This window comes from Chrysemys picta, unplaced genomic scaffold (assembly GCF_011386835.1).
Source record: "Chrysemys picta bellii isolate R12L10 unplaced genomic scaffold, ASM1138683v2 scaf1480, whole genome shotgun sequence".
Lineage (NCBI taxonomy): Eukaryota > Metazoa > Chordata > Testudines > Emydidae > Chrysemys > Chrysemys picta.
The window spans coordinates 8975-15000 of NW_027054186.1; the positions used below are offsets into that span (position 1 = coordinate 8975).

Sequence of the window (6026 nt, forward strand, 5' to 3'; positions counted from 1 at the left end):
GGCTGATGGAAATCCCTGAGTGCTCGGCCTAGGCCAGGGGTCTCCAACACGCGGCCTGCGGGGCTATTTCTCTAGGTAAGCGGCTCCAGGCCACAGCCCAATGCCATCCTGCACCCCAAACCCCTGCCGTGAGCCCCCTGCCTGGACCCCAACCCTCAGCCACACCTCGCACTCCCTCCTGCCCCCCCAGCTCCCTGCCCTGAACCTCCTGCCTGCACCCCAACCCCCTGCTGCACCCCTCCAACTCCCTGCCCTGAACCTCCTGACTGCACCTCAACCCCCTTCTGCACCCCAACTCCCTGCCCTCAGCCTCCAGCCACATCCCACACCCTTTCTGCACCCCAACCTTCTGCCCTGAGCCCCCTGTCTGAACCCCAACCCTCTACCACACACTCCCTCCTGCACCCTAACTCCCTACCCTGAGCCCCCTGTCTGAACCCCTCACCCCTACTGCACCCCACACCCCAACCCCCTGCCCAGAGCCCCCTACTGCACCCTGCACCCCCTGCCTCACCCCTCCAACTCCCTGCCCTGAGACCCCTGCACCTCAACTCCCGCCCTGAGACCCTGCCACACCCCTCCTGCTCCCTCTGGGGGCAGGGCCTCGGGCAGCGAGGGGGGAGGGGTGTCAGTGATGCGGCCCTCGGGCCAATGAACTAGTCCTCATGCAGCCCTCGTGGTCATTTGAGTTTGAGACCCCTGGTCTAGGCTCACAGGCCCAGCAGCTAAAGCCAGGCCCCACTGAGAGCAGCGGGAGATTAGCCTGGATTGGCAGGAGTTGAGGCTTGGCCCATAGGGACCCCAGACACTGCCGCTGCTGCCACCTTCATGGTGAATCCTCCAACGCCTCGCCAAAGGGCTCTTCCACATTCTGCAAACCGGCCTCACGGGCTGACTGTCTAGGAGAACAGAAACTCTTTGTTAGAGCCGGAGAGGCTCTTGCCACGGCTCCCTGAGGGTCCCAGTCAAACACCTGCGAGTCTCTAGGAGGCTCTCAAGCAGTTCCGGGCTCAGGCACTTGTCACCCACTAGCAATGGTCTCTGACAGCAGCATTGCCAAGGGGAGCTCAGCAGATGGTCCCTTCTATGGCTTCCTGAGTGGGAGGGAGGTTGGTCTTGTCATTTAAGGCCTAGTGTCAGAGTCAGGGCTCCTGGGTTCTCTGACTTTGGAAATGGGTGGAGTCTAGCGGTTGGAGCTCGACTGGTATCAGTCCCACGCTTCCTTCCTGCCTCTGTCAGGGACGTCATGTGTGACCTTGCAGCCAGTTGCTTTCTATCCCTATGCCCCAGCGAACAGGGATAATACTGACCCACCTCAGAGGGGCTGGCAGGGGTCACCAGCGTCATGCCTCAAGTTGGAACGAGTTGTGCTATTCGTAGTGAAGGGCCCAGATTCAGTCCCCATGGATGCCCAGGGTGTCTGTATTGTGGCCCTGGTTTGACTCACCTAGCATTACAGGTTGCTTAGCCCGGTCCTGGCCAGGCGTGGTGCATCTGCTCCTGGCCCTCTCATCACACACAAGAACATGGCCCACCAAGGACAATCCATCAGCTCCCAGCTGTTCAGCTCCAGGGTGGATGGGGAGCCCTAGCCGGACCATAGAAAGACAGGGGGGTGTTCTTTGGTGGAAACTGCTGGAGCTCCAGCCTCTACTCCCACCTCCACCCCCATGCTGAGGGCTTCAAAAGTGGTGCCTGACCCCAGGTAAACAAAGTAGCTGAGCTGAGGCCAGGGTGGGACTGATCCTAAGAAAAGAGCAGATTTCTCCTCTGCTCTAGGGAGATTCCCCTAGGAAAAGCAGCTGGGGTGGGGCGATACAAGCACTACCCCTCAGCCCTTGAATAGCGGGCAACTGGGACTTTGGGAGCCAAGGGACTCGTGTATCTTCCTGGAGATCAGAAAGGGGCAATGGAGAAATTGTATCAAAGTCCATGTCACGGCTGGGTCAAGGGCAGCCAGACCTACTGGTCAGAGCCAGAGTCCACACTCACATGACAGGAGTGCAGAGTCAGCCGGGTCAGGATACTGGAAGATCAGCAGCAAAAGACAAACGTGCGATCACCACCACAACTCAGATGCCAGGAAATCAAGCCAGGGGAGCGGCAGCAGAACCAGGCAGCGCACGGTCCAGAACCGGGAGCAGGCCTGGTGTTCAGTCAGCTTCGTGTTCCTGCTGCTGTCTTACGCAGGGCCAGGGAGCTTTCCTGGGACTCCTCCAATAGGACCTCAGGAGTGGAGCCTCAAACTGGGGCTGAACTTCATGGGTCCGAGGTAAGCAATTTTCAGCAGGCTTCCAGGTGGAGGGTTGGAGTGTGGCTGCTCCCATGAACCCTGCAGACCTGGGTTGGAGACCCCTGGGTCGTGACAGTGAGTGATCTCTCCCCGCTCAAACCTCCTGCAGCAGGAAACCGTCTCCAGGATCCTGGACACCGCCTCTGAGAATAAAATGAGGATATCATGATGAGAAATAGGGCTCTGTACCAGGGCTGGAATCCAGGGACAGGGAAAGCTCCCAGCCAGGCTATGCATCGGGGATGCCATTTCTCCCCCAAGAGACCCACACGCCCCAAGAAGTAAATGGCTCTTACCTCCATGAGGGCCTGGGGTCTTCCATCTAAGCCTCTTTGAGAGCCGGCATTGCTGGGACGAGGTGACCTGTCCCCACTGCTCCCTGACGTGGCTCAGCTACAGGAAGCGCCCGTCTGGGAGGCTGTGCCAGATCCCAGGGCCTGGAAGACAGCTGGGAAGGAGGCTCCTATTCCTGTCACACCCAGAGACCCCATAGAAGGGCCAAGGGGAGACTAAAGGGCAGGAGGTGAAGCTAGCCCTGAGCCTCTGTCCCACCCCCACCTCCTCAAAAGTGGAGCTTTCCGAGCTCCAGTGGGGCTGTGGCCCTGACACAAGGGCTTTTCTGGACCATATGGGGCAGGGAGAGCTCTGCCTGGGCGCAGCGGGAATGAGGGGGGGTAGACAGAGGGGAGTGGGTGCAAAGGAAAGAGGTCCTGCCCCATATGAAGGAATTTGGGGGGCAGAGGGAAGAACCCTGCTCCACAGAGAGGGGAGAGAGTTTCTGTGAGTGCCAGGGAGCTCCATTTCCCCTTCTCGCTCTCCCAATCAGAGGGAGGCCACTCCAGCTGGCCCAGTCTGGTCCTGACCACAGTCTGCAGGGTAGCAGTGGGCCCACAATAGGGCTGGGCGGTTTTGACGGGGTTGGGACTCACCAGCATGGCGCCTCCCGCTGGTCGCTCTGGGAATTAGCTCAGTCCCTGGGGAACGCCCTCTGCTGGCAGCGTCCCATCCGTCTCTTGTCCTCCGTTGGCATCTGGAGCCGCGTTGCTCACTGCCTCCAGCAGTGTCCACTAGTCCATCCTCACCCCATTCCAGGGGCGGGGGTTAGCAACAGTCCTTGCACCTGCCTCGGTGGCCAACCGCAACCCCCAAAGTCTAGCCCCTTGTCTCAAGGACCGGTTACAATTTGTCTCGGCCACCGGATGGCCAGATGCAGTACTGCCCAGCCCGAGATGCTGGTCTCCTGTTCTGGAGACAGACCTTCTCCCATGAAATTCTGGGACAGACTACCTTCTGCTCTCCTGGGCAGCCATTATATAGGGCCTAGCCTAGCCCTGATTGGCTGGCTCTAATCTCGGCCCTGATTGGCTCTCAGTAGGCCCTTCCCTGATTGGCTGACGGCTTGCACAGCCATTCTGGCCTACTCTAGTTCCCTCTCACATGGGGGTGGGGCAGCCGTCCCACCACAAACCCTCCCCCTTAAAAAATGCTCACGGGGGAGGGGAGGAAAGGGGTCCCTATCACCCCAGCTTCCTTCGTAGTGGGGCCTGCAGGGCATCCCTTTCCTCTCGCAGGCCCTCCAAAGTCTGGAGCCAGCTGCTTCCCACCTGTAGGGTCTGGGTTCCCACTGTAGAACGCCCTGGTCCTACGTGGGTTCCTACTTCTCTTTGGGTTCCCACATGGGCCCTCCTGGCTCCTATGTGGGTTCCCTCATTTCGGTGGGGCCTCTCTGCCCCAGCCCCTTTCTCTCTAGGGGCCTCCGTCTTCACCACCTCTTCTCTGTGGCTGGTCTCTGACCGAGCCCTTGTCTCAGACACTCCCCCTTTCTGCCTCAGGGGGCAGTGCCTCTTTAAATGTCCCCATTGGTGGCAATGGAAGCACTTTCTGGGTCTTCCCCCTGGCACATCCCTACTCCTGCTTGTTGGGGCCCTAGCCCTTCCTTCTGGGCTGGCCCAGGCCTTGGGAGTCCTGTAGGGGCACTCTCTCTTCAGGTGCCCTGGCTCCCCACAGACCCAACAAGCTGGGGGCCCCCCTGTTACTCTCACAGGGGGTGCCTTTTCTGGGTGGGGCCTCTCTGCCCCCTCCCAGGAGGGACACTCCCTCCTTTAGTGTCCCTGTCACCTACAGGCGAAGTAGTTCAGCGTTCCTGGCCTCTCGCCCTCGGTGCCGGATCTCTTGTTTGGTCTGGGTGCCGACCTCCACAGCAGCCAGAACAACTCCCGCTGCTGTTCGGCAAGCCAAGCCACCCAGGCCCTCCAATAGAAGTCTCTTTTCTCCACCATTTTGGTCTCTCCATGTGGCACAATCTGCCTAGTCCGCTTGACGGTGTCCTTCTTCAGGCCACTTCCCTCCAGCAGTGCCCCCTAATCCATCCTCATCTCCTTCCGGCGGGAAGTAGGTTAGCAACAGTCCTTGCACCTGCCTCAGTGGCCAACCAAAACCCGCAAAGTCTAGCCCCTTGTCTCAAGGGCCGGATGCAGTTTGACTCAGCCATCGTATGGCCAGCTGCAGTACAAGAGGGAACGGGGGGACCCAGGCCCACCAACTATCCTGGGTCCAAACCCAGGGATCCTCTAGTGGCAGTCTCCCTGCTCTCCCCTTGTCCAACTGTCCCTGGGCCACTTCTCCTCTGGGCCCTCTAGGCCCTTTCTATCAGGGCCCGCAGTCTGGCAGGTCTTGGGCCGGAGCTGTAGTATGCTCCCTTGAGCCTGCCCAGCACTGCTCTTTCGGAGATGCTGGTCTCCTGCTCTGAAGACAGACCTTCTCCTATCAAGGTTTGGGGGATACTGCCTGCTGTTCGCCTGGGCAGCCTTTATATAGGGCCTAGCTTAGCCCTGATTGGCTGGCTCTAATCTCGGCCCTGATTGGCTCTCAGTTGACCATTCTCTGATTGGCTACCAGCCTCTGGAGCCGCTCTGGCCTACTCTAGCGCCCTCTTGCATGGGGATGGAGCAGCCGCCCCACCTCAGCGATCAGCTGTTGCAACCAGGCTGCGGCCTGGGCTGCGGGGCTGGCTCCAGGCACCAGCGGAGGAAGCACATGCCTGGGGCGGCATTCCGTCCATTCTTGGGGCAGCACAGGCCGGGCGACTTTTTTGGTTTTTTGCACTTCAGCTGTTCGGGCGGCGGCAGTCCGAGCGTTGTTGTTGGTTTTTTTTCTGCTTCGGCAGTTCGGGTGGCAGCAGTCCAAGTGGTTGGGGGGTTTTTTTGGTTTTCTTTTTGCTCGCTTTGGCAGTCCGAGCGTTGTTGCATTTTTTTTTTTTGCTTGGGGCAGCAAAAATGGTAGAGCCGGCGCTGCTGGGCTGAGGTCGCTCAAGTGGTCAGCCCCTCAACACATTGTATCGGGGGTGGCTCAGGCCTGGGCGGGGCCCAAGCACCCCACAAACAACCAGACTTCAAGGGCGGGCCCTGGCCTGGGTGGAACCCTGGCAGCCAGCAAACAGACAGACTTGACAGGGCTGGCTCTAGCCTGGGCGGGGCCCCGGTGGCCAGCCAACAAACAGTTCCTGTCCTGGGCTAGAGCCTCCTTGCACCATGTAGGGGGTCAGCCACCCGGGGTGGGGTGGCAGGGGGACGCGGTCCCACCCTCCTCCCCCGCGTCCCAGCCCAAGGCGCTGGCAGGGGCAGGATTGGTTGCCCCTGCGTCGGCGGGGATCCAGCCTCAACACGCCGACTGAGCCGCGCCGGGCTCTGCAGCCAGCAGCTCCCGGGCTGCCCCTGGGCTACTTCCTGCCTCC

At 60.3% G+C, this 6026-nt stretch overlaps 1 long non-coding RNA gene across 1 annotated transcript; it reads right to left on the bottom strand.

The window, feature by feature from the left end:
• Window positions 1-1062: 1062 nt before the first annotated feature.
• On the bottom strand, window positions 1063-5923 carry LOC135979970 (uncharacterized). The gene is made up of 3 exons (XR_010597212.1): window positions 3223-5923; window positions 2590-2762; window positions 1063-2436 (listed from the first exon to the last, which is right to left on the bottom strand). It is a non-coding gene; the product is annotated as an uncharacterized LOC135979970 (long non-coding RNA).
• Window positions 5924-6026: the final 103 nt, after the last annotated feature.